Here is a 15,663-nt window from a genome sequence, read left to right on the forward strand (position 1 = left end):
CTCAACTGGCAGCACGAAGAAAGTCTCCGCTCTAATCCAATCTTTCACCTTGAAAGTTTTTCCCAAAAGCTGCAGAGACGGACATTCTTCCGTGCCCAGTTAAAAATGGGAGCTTTGACCCATTTGCTTCCACGTTGGGCATTAAACTAGGACATTATACTGCCTACTGAGTATCGCATGGAAATCTAGTATGTGTAAAATTAGAATGAGGACTTAATCAGCAACCAGCTAATATTGGAGTTCAGGATCCCAATTTCTTTACATAAGGCAACATAAATCATTCTGAAGTTGTGGTAAAGGCAGAGTGAGCTCTATTCAACATAATTGCACTGTGTGGCGTGGCTGAAAAGCTACAGAAACTTACAAACAATTCTTTTGTCTCTGGAGACACACCGAAAGCACGACTGACCCACAGACCAACGGAAAGAGGAGCTGGAGCTTATTATTCTACTGTTTGGTCAATTTTTCCACTCAGGGTAGGGGCATAGGATAAAAATGCCAAAACAAAATCAGGGGCTATGACTGACCACATCAGGAGGTTTATCAGATATCATTTGCTTCGGTTATGAAGTAAACAGTAAATTAATTTTCATGTGAAAGTACATTATATAATTACGTCACACTATAAGCTATCAAGACTATCAAAGTATCAAGTGCAATTGCCACTGCTGATTTTAGTGCTTAATTCTGTCAAGTTCCCACTTGGCACAATTATGAATGAGAATAACAAATCATATTAATGAGTCCTGCTTGAAACAGGTAGCAACAAGCATTGTTGACTCTAGCTCCTCTGCAAATGAGCTTGATTGTGTGTTTTGGACAAGAACAGGAGTTGAGAATTGGCATTCGACGCACGGCCATTAGCTGTGCAATGCTGCCAAAATGTTTATTTTCTCTTCAACACACTGGCTTGTTTGGTAGATTGTGGTCAGACAAAAATGATAAATATATCTTTAGGAGCTGAGTACAGGAAAACAGTTTAAACAATAACAAAAGAAGCTGAAGATACAGCCAAACTTTCAAATATGACACCTCATCCAAATTTTTACTGTAGCCAATGTAGTGCGAGTGCGGTTGCCACAACTGGAGTACAGATCACACGAACTCAGATGGTTCAGAAAAAATTGTGTTGTATCTCAAAATTTCAAATAGGATAGCACATGAAAGTAGAATTGCCTGTTCAGTTACAGCTTAACTGAAATGGTAATTAAAATGCCAAATCAGAGTCTATCTGCTCAGTATAGACTGTTGTTCAGTCATCCTGACCATGCATTTGTTATAATTTTAAGAGATACTACAATGATTTGCCTTCCATTCCTAAATTAAAATAGAGGTTAGATAATTATGCTGTGAATAGAAAAATACACTGCAGTATATTCAAATGAGCAGGGCTCTAATTTGAGCATGTGCCCAAATGCAAGCACAGAATCTAGTTGAAGAAAACTATTTGACATGCAGCCCACATCTCCAGTAGTTAGTCGTTCTTGGGCAACAGGCAATTAGAGGAGATACTGCTGCTGTTATCTGCTGCTGAATCTGAAGGCAGATTCCAGTATTAATAGCCTGAGAGGCAAACAGCACCTGAGCCTCTGGGACAACAAAGAACAGCAGATATCCTGCAAGCAAAACATTTTAAGCGCTGCTTTACTGCTCCGCCAACCCACCACTTGTACTATTCTCTAGTACAGGACATTTCAACTTACATTGAACTGTTTCAAATCTTTTACAAAACATAAAGACATCAAACCATAAAGTACATGATGGCTGTTGTGTGTAGGCACTCTTGACTGATGTCAATTTACAGGTACATGGCCACCTTTTGAAGAATAAGAGTGAGTGACAACAACTTGAAGGAAATGAAATGAAAGTCATTATTCAACCCATACATTTAGGGATTTTTTTTTTAATCACCACAACTGGTTTCCTGCAAAAGTCATAAGGTTAATTAACACTGTGCTTTAGAGTTGTTAAATTTGAAAATAGTTATTAGAAACTGTCGAAATTAGAAAAAAAGCAAGATGACAAAGAAACACTGAAAATGCAGGATTGTTAATTGGTGAATTGTTACATCTCTCTAGACATTTAATTCATAACAGGAACATTTGCTGTGAGATATAATACTAAAATTAAGGGGTTGAATGAAAAATACACAACATCAGGCAGTGGTAGACTGCTGTTGTATTCAACTTTGAAAGTAAGGATCTTGCCTGCCATGGAGGTCGTACCTGTGATGCTGCCGTCATAGAACAGCCTGTATCAAGCACCAGGCCACTTCTCTCTGACAAAGATGACGTTGGAGTAGTTTGGCTTTCATCTGCAAGCCTGCAAAACACCACAGAACAAAATGAAGCTCGTACTGCTACAAAACCTGAATACTGCTCTACCATAACAGTTCTCAGTCAGAGCTATAGAACAAAAGCAGCCCATTTTCACAGAGCACATTTTAGTGTTGGATGCCAAAGCACAGGTAGCTTTTGCACTGACAACAGCACTGCTGCAAAAGCCCAAGCTTCTTCACTCCTTTCAATGAGGCTCATGCTTTAGCTCAGCAGGGGATCCTGTCGCAAAGGGATCCAACAAAGCAGGTGGTTCAGGTTTTTTCTGCCCTAAAGCACAATGTTAGGCCTTTCAACAAAACACTGTGTTGTCCTATCAAATTCTAACAGGCACACATATCAGCTAGATTACCTTGCAGTGTGGACCTTGTAGCATTGTACTAATTTACAGACTACCTAGCCAGCGTTGAGATAGAGGAGAAACTTATTGCCACTGTGATTAACTTTCCAGAGCTGTACAATCAGACCTCAGAGGAGTACAAGGACATAAACTGCTGTCTAGGCATTTTAAGCCTTCATCCTGGGCTTGTTTGTTTGCATTCCATCTTCTTTACCTGCACCCTGTGGCAAAATGCCCACACTTATACAACCCCTTGCACTGTTTTTCCATGGTGCTATTGTCGGTGTGAAGGCCTTTAATGAAGCACTGAATGTTCAAATGATGAGTAGACAATGTTGCTGTAATCCCAGATCATTTGAGTGAGGAAGAAAAACTTAAAGGCAGCCTAACACAGCAGACTATAGAGAATTGTCCTCAGATAAGCAAAATAAAAATCATGTACCCCTGAAGAAACATTTCCATCCAGGCTGCTCACTAATTAGAGCCAAAGAATATGAATATGAACATACAGTAGCTGTATAAGCCAATAAAATATGTAGAGCTATTTACTGCAACATGAGAGCAGAACAATGGCATCACCAACTGCTACAGACCCAGCAGGAAGTGGATCATTTCACGGGATTAACAACAATGCAATATATCTTCCTACTTAGGGACCCTGTCACAGTGGTTGCACCTCCAAAGAGCCAAGGTTTGAGTTGTTAAGAATTTATGTTGCGTTGACAAAGGGATACCCTCCTGCAATTGTAGTTGAATTGTACTAATGAGAAATTCATTTGGAAAATACAACATTGATGGGATGAATAGGTCTGATTTTTTTTTTGCTAAAAAAAACAGACTTTATGGCAATCTTTTTTACTCTCCGCTGATATAAGATGTGGCCAGGTAATCAGACTGAATTGCAATTTTGTTTCACTTCATTCATTAAGCCTGAGATTGTGCTCATATAAGTCGATTTCCTGTTTTGTTTTGTCCCAACCAATCGATTCTAGTGAGGTTGCTAGGGACAGTGAATTGAACGTTGTTCATGTTGATCAAAGAAATATGGATTTTGAGAGTACTCTGCCAATTTGGCTTTGCACTCCTATAAAATTGTCAGATATATGATAGACAATAAAGTAAAGATCAAAATCGATGCAGCAGAACCAGATATATTGTCTTTTTATTCTGCACATTCCTCTTCCTTCTCAGAACCTGATGCCTACACTACCCACAATGCAGCTCAACTGCAGACAGTTCAGTTGGATATTTGGCTGAGTTAAGCTAGAAGCACCTAATGTGTTCTCATGCCTATAGCCTCAAACAGAGATGAAAAGAAGGCTACAGATGTCTACTAAGCTTACTTCTGTCTAACTCCACACCCCCAGATCTTCTAAATTTTCCGGAGTCTTCTGAAGCCCAAACCACAGCTTCTGGAGCCACAAAAGGTTTTACACAACTTCTGTCACATATGCAGTATTATTCCCCAGGAACTGTAAACAGACTTAGAATTATTTCTGTATGTGTCCTTGAGACAAATTGTACTACTGCAAATACCTAACCCAGGTTTGTGACCCTTTTTTTTAGTCCCTATTTTTCTTCAATGTAACTAAGTGGCTAATTAACTATGTAAGAAGATGGCATCCCCATCCTTAATCTCCTCTATTAAACTGTGATCAGCTGACTCTACCTTCAATTGGCCAAAACACCTGTCAATAAGCAGAATACCAGACCTATTTGAATTGCTGTAGAAATTAAAGATGTTGTTGGCAATTCAAAGGTTTGGAGCAAGGCTGATGAAGATAATGGCAAAATTTACCACAATTTAAAAATGTCCAGCTTCTTGTGAAGTTTAAGAGATCAGCACAATGACTACTTTTACACACTGTATTACAGGAATCGATTCAACACACTGAAAACTGACACTATTTCAGCCACTCCACTGACCAGTGACATAATATGATGACTCTGCCCCTAGCCAAATCTCCAACTACACCCACGCCCACCCACACCCTCTTCAACATCCGGCTCACACTAGCAAAGAAACCATTAACAGTAATGAGAATCGATAGGGGTGTTAAAAGTATTGGCAGTCCAGCCCAGGAACTGCTCTCAGTGCCATCTTTATTAGTCTGGAAAAGGAGTGCTGGTCTCTAGCCTGCCAGCTCTAAATAGGAGTGCATTGATCAGAAGGTCAGGCCAGACTGAATCCAGCCCTTTAATTGTCTGTGTCACTCCTCATTCTCACTCCAACAGCTGTCAGTCGTCTCCCAGCCCAGGTAAAACCAAGGCCACCATCACATGAGGCAGTTCACACAGAGGCAGAGGTTACTGCTCACATAAGTGTGAATTTTGCAGTCATATTCATCTTAATCAGTGGAGATCAATCCCCTTTAATCCCCTCACCGTAGTATTTGCCAAATGTATTTCTTAAACTCAATCCAGACTCTGCACAGTCCTTTAACGCCTTCTCCCAGTTTTCCCCTGATGGTGACTTAAGCTCCTTTATATACACTACAGGAACATTATACTACTTAGTTTGCCAATTATCATTAGCTCCTGAACTTTGCATAAACACACTGTAGATTAAAGCAGTAATTAATTGTGTTTTTTCTGTATTTTTAAAGTGCTTTAGAATGCATTTCCCTACTATCATTGCAACATTTACCTCTATAAAATACATAGCAAACCAGCACATAAACAGATGACTGATGGCCAGAGTCAAACAGTTACAGGATTTGACAAGAGATTTTCCCAATGCCAGCTCAAGGAAAGATGGACATTTGTTTTAAAAAGTACCAACAGTTAATACAAACACCCAGTAAGTGGCTGAAAACAGCCAACAGCACGTAGGCTCCCTATACAGTATGCAAAGTAGATAAATGAAATACCTCTTTAGGTCAAATTACTGTAAAGATGAATACAGACTTGCCAACTCCTCCCTACTAACCTAATGCATTACAGCCCCCAAACACTCACCCAGAGGAGAACTGTGTATTTTAGTTTCAGTATTATTCTGTTTAATAAATATGTATTATAATAGGCTGGTTGCTTTTGTGCATTAGGCAAATAAACATATTCATGGGACAAGTAAGTTTTCACTTTGTTACCTGCCCAAGAAAAAGGATGAAAATTCCTGTGTTGGTACAGTCTATATATCTCAGACTCCAGCACTTGCACTGAGGGAGTAAAACCAGTCAAATCCTTTCGCACATTAATCCAGATGTCTGGCTGTGTCAGACACACAGCTCTGTCAGAAACATATCCTGGCTTTAGAGCTGGAGTCATTTCAAATGTCTTGGCAGCTAATCAGCTGCTATCTTTCATCAAAAAGTTGCAGTGACAGGGCCAAGCCTATCTTTACAAAATCTACCAGGGTGAGATTGTGTTTCAGTTGTACAGTCATTCAAAGCTTTACTGTTTTATAGGTTTGAGAGCAATCACATAAACAAATCCAGTGTGTGGAATACGTCTGGCTACCAGCCTGCTGCAGTTTTTTTTTTTACTGGATGTAAAAAGGGTAAAGAAATAGCTTTGTTTCATGTGTTACTCTCCATAAATCCTACAAATAAAACCATGCTCACATAAAACCAGAAAAGTAAGACAGACAGAAGCCAGCTTATAAAATCCAAGGAATCATGGGAGACAAGGGCTTGGAAATCCAATGCAAAATCTAATTCCAGTTCCCATTAGTTTGAAATGTGTCATTCACTCAGGACATGTTAGCCAAGGGTAAAGTACGTGATGATGTTGTAACCATTTTTTTATTTTTTTTATTTTTTTCCTATAATCATTGTTCTCACAGCTCATCACTACAACTGGAGATTTAGTTCAATCACTACAATTATAACCCATCATCAGCACTGCCTGATTAAAAGTGTGGCTTTCATCTTTATGAAAAATATGGTGTTCATGAAGGTAATTGCCCTGCCCAAAAGGCTTTAAGCACTGAAGTCATCGTCAGATGATCAGGTAATCAGTGCAAAACAAAGAGTAAAGTACTAGCTCACATTGTTGTTCATCTCATGAATTTGAAAATTCATGCATGTTTGAAATCTGATCATGCTTGAGTGCAATGAACACAGCACTATTTCCTAGGCTGGATTAACATGAAAGTACACCCTCCTCCACTTGTCAATGTCACTGCAGCTTCCAGACTTACTGGGGTATGAAATTAATTTACTTCACACCTTTTCAGAGACTTCACATAACATCAATATCCATTGAGATCTCATGAGGAGATTTACCCTAAAGCTGAAAGCCACATAGCCTAAATGACTGACCACAGGGAGTGATAAAGGATATTGTAGTGAGGTGGTTAGGTCAATTTCAACAGCATTTCAGTTTGCCTGAGGAAAAAAATAGGCTGTGTATTAGCAGGTCAGTGTTTAGGACTAAATGGAACCTGTTATCAGGCACTGAACTGTGCCCTGAAAGTAAAACCAATGCAGTTCACTTCCGCTGATCCAGGGTGTACACTGCAAGGTCACTGTGAAATTTTCATTCATCTTCTTTGGTACATACATAGGTCTACAGCATATCCCCTGTGTCACTTGGAGTATGAGCAAGTCCACTGCTCTATTTTTTAAGCCTCCTGGGAGGTGTACAGCGAATGCTCCCATACTGTCATTTAAGCCAGTTTATTTTTATACTGGAAAGGTAGGGGATGTTTAAACTTATGAAATAGATTATTTTTAAACAGCAATTTGAGTGAAGTGGAACAGAAGGTAAAACAAGGCCTCTACAAGGGAGGTGACCATAATTAAGTTACACTGCCAACTAAATGTCTTCATGTGCGCATTAACTTTGCCCTCTTGTCAACCTTTACAATGTACATAAAGCTGTGCATAAGAAATGTCCTGACAGTGAATACACTGGAGTAATACTGGAGCGATATTGTAGTAGAAAAGCATACAATTAAAAAAATCCAAACTCTCCCTAGATGACATTACCTTTCACTTGACATACAAAGGGAAAAATTATTCTGCTTTTTAAATCAGTGCTTTAAAAGTCTGCTCTGTTATTTTAAGAATGAAAACTGGCGGCATGAAAATGGTTTCTTCTGAAAAGTTCTGATAATGTCAAACTCACTTTGGGTTTAAAAAAGCTGTTATTTTGCAAATTAGTGACAAAAACCAGCATCTAAACATTCATGCAACAATAGTGACAGACCAACACTCCTCTAGGATATTATACAATACGCCAGGACCAATATCACAATATTAAATACTGTTAGAATGGGTTAAAGGATAGCTTCATCTCTACATTCTCTTAATGTAATTACCTGCAATCAAACATGTCTAAAGTGCTTTACTAATTTAAATAAAGGCCTCCTTAAGGCTAAGTGTGCACTATGCAGCTCTGTTATATATGAAATCTGAATGTCAAGTTGAACTTAGTATTACCTAATATTGAATAGTACAAGATTCCATTAACTATAATTACATGCAATTGCAGTGATTAAAAGTCCCAGGCATAGTGGTTAAACGCAAATGAGACATGATCTTGTTTATGTGCTACATATTTTCAGAAAAGGTCTCACTTTGGAGAGGCAGTTACTTAAATCTGATGTAATGAAATTGGAAACTTGCTGTGGGTACAGTTGTCCATATCAGTTCATAATTCCTTAGAAAATTCCTTAGTCTTAGAAACAGATTATAGATGTAGTTTTGCAAGAGAAAGAATTCTTCTCATTCACTGATTCATAGGTGTTATCTCACTGTTCGCTGTTCTATTCATATGCTTTTGATGTTTTGTAGCTGGTAGGTGTTGTATGCATAGACTCAAAATACACACAGTTTTATTGATTCACTCAAATGGCCCCCTCTCACCACCTTCCTCTTTTTATCCAGCTCTCTAATTCCCTTGAGGGTCAATAAAACTTCTCATAATGAGAAATGTCACCTTTTCTCACCTCAAGTGGGACAAAAACAATTTGGTTCAGAACATGGGAAATGTTTCTCAACATGGTGCCATCCACAGAGCTAAGTTTAGTAAAATGGCCTCAGGCAGGAAAGTCTAGTCAGACAGATTTAGCGAAGGAAATCAAAATAGTATTGGAGCAATTTTAGACAGGATGCAGCAAAAGAGAAAGGACAATCTTAAACTCATAAAAAACAAACAAATAAACAACACTAGAGCAAGTAACAGCACAGTCATACTAACTGGCAGTTCAGTGATCGGCTATAACAGCCTAACAAGTATTAATATTTACATTAATGATGGGATTGTCAGGAGGTCCACATGGTTACTCCAAAAAAAGAACATCAGTATCACTGCAGTTTGAAGCTTTAGATTTCACCTTAAAACAACAATTAGAGCAGGAAACAAGAGCTAATAAATAGCAGGTGTGCCAGTCCATTACTCAAGTGCACAAATTAGGCTGCTGATGTCAGAGGCCTAAACTTCTTCTCAAGGCTTGTTATTGACCAAAGTAAATACTGGGACATTCTATTTCTTAATGAAGCATTTAGCAAATATAAACCTTCCTTGAGTAGTGGTCTAAAAGCTTCTGATGAACTGAAGTTGTTTACGTGATGTTGTGAGCAGTGGGTAGGGACACAAGTTGATGTTTTATCTAACAAGCAGTTAAGCCCTGTGACATCATCAGTCTAATTAATGCGACTGAGTAATGAGCTGACACATGTGCAGTTTATTAAATTTTGCTTCCTGCTCTAATCATTATTTTCTACTCTTACATGTAAGGATATCCTTCTTTTAACACCTACTCCTGCTCTTAGTAATTGATACAATATTTTCAAAATTTGCTAGCCAATTAATTTTCATTTTTTTCAGTTGACTAATCAATTGATTGAATTCTTTACGCTCTTTCTTTAAGCTCTTAGAACAATGGATAAATGATAATAGATTTTTAACAGCTACATGACTTTGCAGTTAGTTTTATATAATTTGCACGATAAATTTTGTGCTACATGGCAGAATTGTAGATTTAATCAAATTGCACTGTAGGTCTGGGTTATGTGCATCTAAACCTGTATGTCTCATTAATATTCCTAAACAAGCTTTCAGCTTCTCTAACATTGCACACTGATAATCAAGGACATGACAAACACTAAATATGTGGGCTCTGAAAGCAGAGGACTGCCCACCACTCACAGCAATTTTGTGTAATAAAAATATTGACCATATGGTGGAAAGTGGGTGTGCTGTTATGGTAATGCATTTTAATAAATGAATTAGGATTGCAGGAGGAAATAACAGACATATTTCTCCTTGTGTCCACAAAGATGGGACATGTAGAGGAAGGGTTATTTTCCATATATCATCAATAACTCCACTGTTTGGCCCTTAGGGCATAAGAATAAATGTGTACTGTCCATCACAATATAAACAAAATGAGTTGCTGGCAAATATAAACATCCATGCATACACATACTCCATGCAGTTGTATGGGTCAATATTAGCTTGACCCAACCTATTTACTTTACTGAGCATCTTAATTATTTTTCTAAATAAACTATTTTCCATTAAGAATGCAGAGCTGTCACTGATACTAAAGGAGAAGGAGCTCTTAATCACAAAACACCCACATAAGATGACTGATTTCTGTGCTCATTTAAGTCCTACATATACTGAAGCACAGCACCAAGCACTGGTTACCATTGTTAATCACTTCTGACAGCACAAGATCATATTATGAACAGGCTAGCTCAATACTAAAGCAAAAAACCTAGCCTAAATCAGCATGCAGGACAGGCTTGTGTGCAAATGTAAGGTTACTGTATTTTCATTCAAGCTTAGTTCTGTTCTAAGTAGCCAGGGTCACCTTCCCTATCATCCAAATTTAAGTGAAGTGACAGATCTGAAATGTAGTGAAAAAATTGCCAGAACAGTTTGCTACAATAACATATTGTAACAAAAAGTTGTTCTTGCAATTCTCTTTTAAATGGAAATTGAAAGGCCTTTCTAACACTCATAATGTAACTTCTGCAATTAAAAAAACCTCTAATTTAAATTTTAAAAAGGCTGGTTTACTATTATTTAAATCGGATGAAATCAAGTTAATACTGGTCAGAGTGTATGCTACTTACTATAAGTAGAATATCAAAGCCAGCCAAAGGCAGCCATCACCAGTCACATGATGGGGTGGATAGCTGCAAGGTAGGCCGTCTGTATTTCAGTTTTTTCTACGTACAGATGATTAGAAATATGATTATGGTTAAAAGACCTAGTGCATGTGTAGGTGTTATAGATTGTTTAGACTTTATTTTGCTTACGTATTCATATTGATATGGATGACTAGATTTAAGCATAGGATTAAGTGGCTATTTTTAAGGTTAGAGGTTTTAAGGTTAAGGTTAGAACTATTAGTAGTTTAGTGTAAGTTTTAGGGTTGGGCTTTCTTTTTCTCTGCCAGTATCAATTCTGACACCTGAACTTGAGTACAGACACAATACTTTTCATTGTTTTTACTTTTCTTTGTCTATGTGATAATAAACTGAATAGTTTTACGTTTGAGTTTGATGGACAGAACAAGCAATTTACTCTACCTTACTGGCTTACAACTGAGAAGAGGGTCAGCTTTGAAAACTTGGATTCCCAGTTACTTGTATCCTGATTTATATGATGAAGACAAATTGGAAAATTTAGGCTGTGCCACTCCACCATTGTATGTAGGTTTTGACTTGGCTGGTCATATGGTTTGTTATACATTGGAGAACCACAATACATGTAAACCTCTCAGGGTTTACTCTGTCTTCATTCTCAATCATTGTAACAACTGATGTTAATCATCAAATAAATTCAATCAATCAAATAAAACACCCTCATCCTCTCATTGTATTGATCTCAAAGGTCTTCTTTAAATCATAATAAACACCCAGTTCCCCAGGTGATCAGACTTAATGCAACAGAGCACAATGACTTCATCATAAAATGTAACAATAAGCCTCCTACTCTGTTACACATGAAGAATCCCCTCTGCACTCACAGCTTTGGTGTCCACATTTGTCTCTGTCCTGTGCCTTTCAATAAGTCAAGCATAAATCCATCACCAGAGCAGTAGATCAGGTATCACTGGCATGGGTACAGTTCTTATTTGTGCAAAGCAAGGTCATGGAACCACATGGATGCTGGATCAATCAGACAGATTAATGAAGCACAACCTGCTGACATGACGAATATTGACACCCCTATTACATCTTGGTCCTGCAGTCTTCAAAGCTGCTTAAATAAATCAGGCCCAAGTAGAAGGAGGCGAGTAAACTTCTGAACCTAATCCTTCACATGATAAAAAGAGTACAGGAAGGAGAAAGAAGAAAACTCATATATATTTGGGCTCACACACACAATGTGAGGTTGGTCTGCAACTAAAGATTAGTTTGTGATTAATGACTATTTGATTAATCATTTAATTATTTAGCCAAAGAAGTGTAAGAAAACAGATCATATTTTTGTCTTTAAATAGGCTGCTCTCCCAAAAGCAAGAAAAATGTAAAACATTTTTGGGTTCCAGCCAACAATTTTCAATGTATTAATAAGAGTATGGTTGTATTGAGCTGGGCAAAACAAGCCAAATTGATCAGAATAATTCTTAGTTGCATCCCTGCAGCAAATGTTCAGTAATTCTGCTTGAAAAAAATACTATTAATAGGATTAATAAATGATCAAAATTCCTGGCTATTAATTTTCTGTTTATTGATAAATTTATTAATCAGCTAATGATTTTAGCTCACTGGGACAAAGCACTGTCTTTTGATTAAATCTATGTTTGTATGCATGGCTGCATGAAATTAGCTAGTTATATAAGTACATCCACTGACAGATCATATAATGAATCACCTCCTTTCTCTTAGTGAGTCTACATAGCGTGACAGGAAATACATAAAATTACAAAATTAAACATCACATATATTGGCCCACAGCTCTGCAGCAGATAGAAATATCTATGCCGTCGCTTTCACTTGAATTAACTGGTTTGCTTAAATGCATAAAGCACGTCCAAAGTAATTTCTCCTGCCCAGATTCTGGTTATATTTCTGACGACAGGGACTCAGAGTGGGCCAGAACAAATGGCATCTTGCATTTTTAATCAATAGGAGGATTAACCTTTGCTATCAGCGGTGCCTCTCTTCGCAAAATACAGAGTCAAGATTCAGGATTATACCTGTGAAGACATGCTTTAGCTCATTATTGGACTTAGATCTTCAGACCTGTATGACACCTCACATATCACTAGCATTAGGTTACCATTAATGACTCAGTAATCCTTCAAATCTCTCCAAAGAAATGCACCTCATCATGAGCCTTTCTGGAAATGACTGTATTTGCAGAGGTGTCTTCGGTAATGATCCCCCATATTTTTAGAGATGAGCTCTCCACTTTCATGCCCTCATCAGAGGCTGGTCTTCTTAACATTTAGATAAGTACCACAATAGTGATTCTTATTATTTCCACATCACTCACACAGCGCTCATAAAACTGTCTCACTGCACAGAGAAAACCTGTGTTTCTCACGTATTTAACGGCACAGCACGACGACTTGTCAACAATCTATTTTCTGCCAACAACTTTGACTTTCGACTTGACCCCAGTGCTGAAGCGCAGGTTGATTTATGAATAAGTTTATCAACTTGATAATCAATTAATCATTTAACTCTATTCAACTCATACAACACTGTAAACACAACAGTAAAGTGTGTTATGGAGCAGAGAGAAACAAGAGGAGAAAGTGAAGGAAAAATACAGAGAAAATGGATTGTTTATTGGTTTTTTTAAAAAATCGAGGTATTGTCTAGTTCCAGCTTCTTAAATGTGAAAATTTGCTGCCTTTGTTTGTTTTGTATCATTGTTGACTAAACAGTTGTTAAATCTAAAACATATATATTAACAAATAAATCTATTCTGAAAATCATGAAAATAAAAATGTCCCATTCTATTCAACTATTCCAGCTTTAACATGTTGGTTGCTAAGTGTGACGGTCAAGTCCTAAAATGATACAATAAAAGTTGTTCCTGTTAAAGAGACATAATGATCCACATAACAAATGCACTCTACTTTCCCATGTACCCACATGCATCAAGGAATGATAGTCCACTGGTTGTCCATTTCAGGACCATTTACTGATCATGATACCCTTATCTCCCCTACATTACCACAGATGACCTTAAGTTGGTTCTCCGTGGGCCCACACAAGTCTCAGCACTGTGACCAGATAACAGCCTTCAGTAAACCTCAACCAAGCAACATGTCAAACACACTCTCCATACTTTGCCTGGAATTTAATTTGCCTCAACAATGGTGGTATGTTACATATTAATCATGATTATTGACACCCCTGTTGGTCCTGCGGTCCTCAACACTGCTTAAATAATTCAGGCTGAAGAAGAAACGCTTCTGAACCTGATCCTTCACATGATAAACAGCAAACAAGACAAGCTTAAACATGATGGATATTGGTCTCTCCCTTAAGATACTGAACTCAAAAATGTCACTGACCTAAATATCAATATTAAAAAAGCTAAAAGTTGACTCAACAATGGTGGTATATTCATTTATTTATTGCTACAATCAAACCTGTATAACCCTCTATTAATTAGAAATTATAGCATCAATTGAAGGTTTCAAAAGGAGTGACAGTGAAAACAGACTATAATAGGCATAACAAACCTGGGTCTCCCTTTTAGGGACATCTCCAAAATGAAAATCTGTCAAATTCAGTCACAATGTGTTTATTGTGATTGGTGCAATCAGCTGCTCTCTGTGCTCAAAATAACTTCATGAACGACGCTCAAAATTACAGATAATAGTTTTGACTGTTCGATGAGTACTATTTCCTCCTCTCTAAGTCTGCACTTAACGTGGAGAGAAACATTGTAACTGCACAAAACACTTCGGTTCAGAACTAACCAGCAAGTATGACTGACTTGTATATGAGGATAAGAGAGTATAATTGCTTGAGCAGGACAGTTGTCACTGCAGGTGCTCGAAATGATGCTGTCACACTGCTCAGTTACATTAACGTCAAATAGGCAGTTGTTAAGTCGGCTAACTTCACGTTTTGTGTACAAAAGTAACACAGTACACATTCAGACTACACAACACTTCAGATAAGTCTAACCAAAGCGTTTAAAAAACAGCAAAATATACAATATGCTGCCAACTTTCACCATTCAGTACCTTAAACCTCCGAGTTGGAGCGACACTGTGAGAGAAGCTAATGCTAACTACTGCTGTCGGAAAGTTAGCACCGGCGAAGTGAAAGCAAAAAGCAACGAATTAGTATAAAAAGTACCTGCTTACAACGCGTGTCCTCCCCCATGCTGTGTGTGCCGCTGCAAAGCTTCCTAGAAATCCATGTGAAACTTGGGGGGTTGTTTCTGTACCTGCGGAGTGGGTAACCAGGAAAGCCTCTCGATAGCAACGAGAGCTGTCAAACAATGGCGGAGCCAAGTACGGCAAGCGGGAGGCCGACACGTGCTTTTTGTTGACGTTTTTTGTCGGCCCCCTATGGGCGACATGCTTGGGATGGTTTCGTCTTGGTGCTGCATACCAGAATAATCCACTGTTAAAATGAGTGCACCTGACAGAGATATCGGTAGAAGTCGGCAAAAGAATATATCATGATGAATAATCATCGTCTCCTCTCCCCACTTTTCCTACCAAGCATCTGTTCAATACAATAAGAAAGTGTCATATACCACGTATGTTTGTGCAGACAAGCAATTTGGTAGTGTCCAGGAAGACATAAATATACATACAAACAAGACAGATATATATATACACACTCAGGTTTATAACTAGTTAACTAGTTAAACCTGATGCAGTCCAAAAGGCTACATATGCTGGTAACACTACTTTGTGTTAGGTTGACACGTGTTCCTAATTTTTTTTTGTTTCAGTGATTGATTTGCATTTCAATGTCGTAAATGGTTGAGGCGGAGCCATTTTAAAATGTTATGTATACTGTCCAGTAGTTTAATCACAACAATTAATAATTTATAAGATAATCATGTGTGTACAATCTTAAAATATGCAGAATCAAATGA

General features: G+C 37.9%; 1 protein-coding gene across 2 annotated transcripts in view; it reads right to left on the reverse strand.

Moving 5' to 3' along the window:
- Positions 1-15,080, reverse strand: part of enox2 (ecto-NOX disulfide-thiol exchanger 2) — a 163,390-nt gene extending 148,310 nt beyond the window's left edge. The window contains exons 1-2 of one of the 2 annotated variants that reach the window (XM_018694161.2): positions 14,910-15,080; positions 2,226-2,322 (exon numbers count right to left, since the gene is read on the reverse strand). The gene's annotated coding sequence lies outside the window, so the exon portion shown is untranslated. The remainder of the gene's footprint in view (positions 1-2,225; positions 2,323-14,909) is intronic. The other variant, XM_018694163.2, reaches the window with a different exon arrangement.
- Positions 15,081-15,663: the final 583 nt, after the last annotated feature.

This window comes from Lates calcarifer, linkage group LG8 (genome assembly GCF_001640805.2).
Source record: "Lates calcarifer isolate ASB-BC8 linkage group LG8, TLL_Latcal_v3, whole genome shotgun sequence".
NCBI classification, from domain to species: Eukaryota; Metazoa; Chordata; class Actinopteri; family Centropomidae; genus Lates; species Lates calcarifer.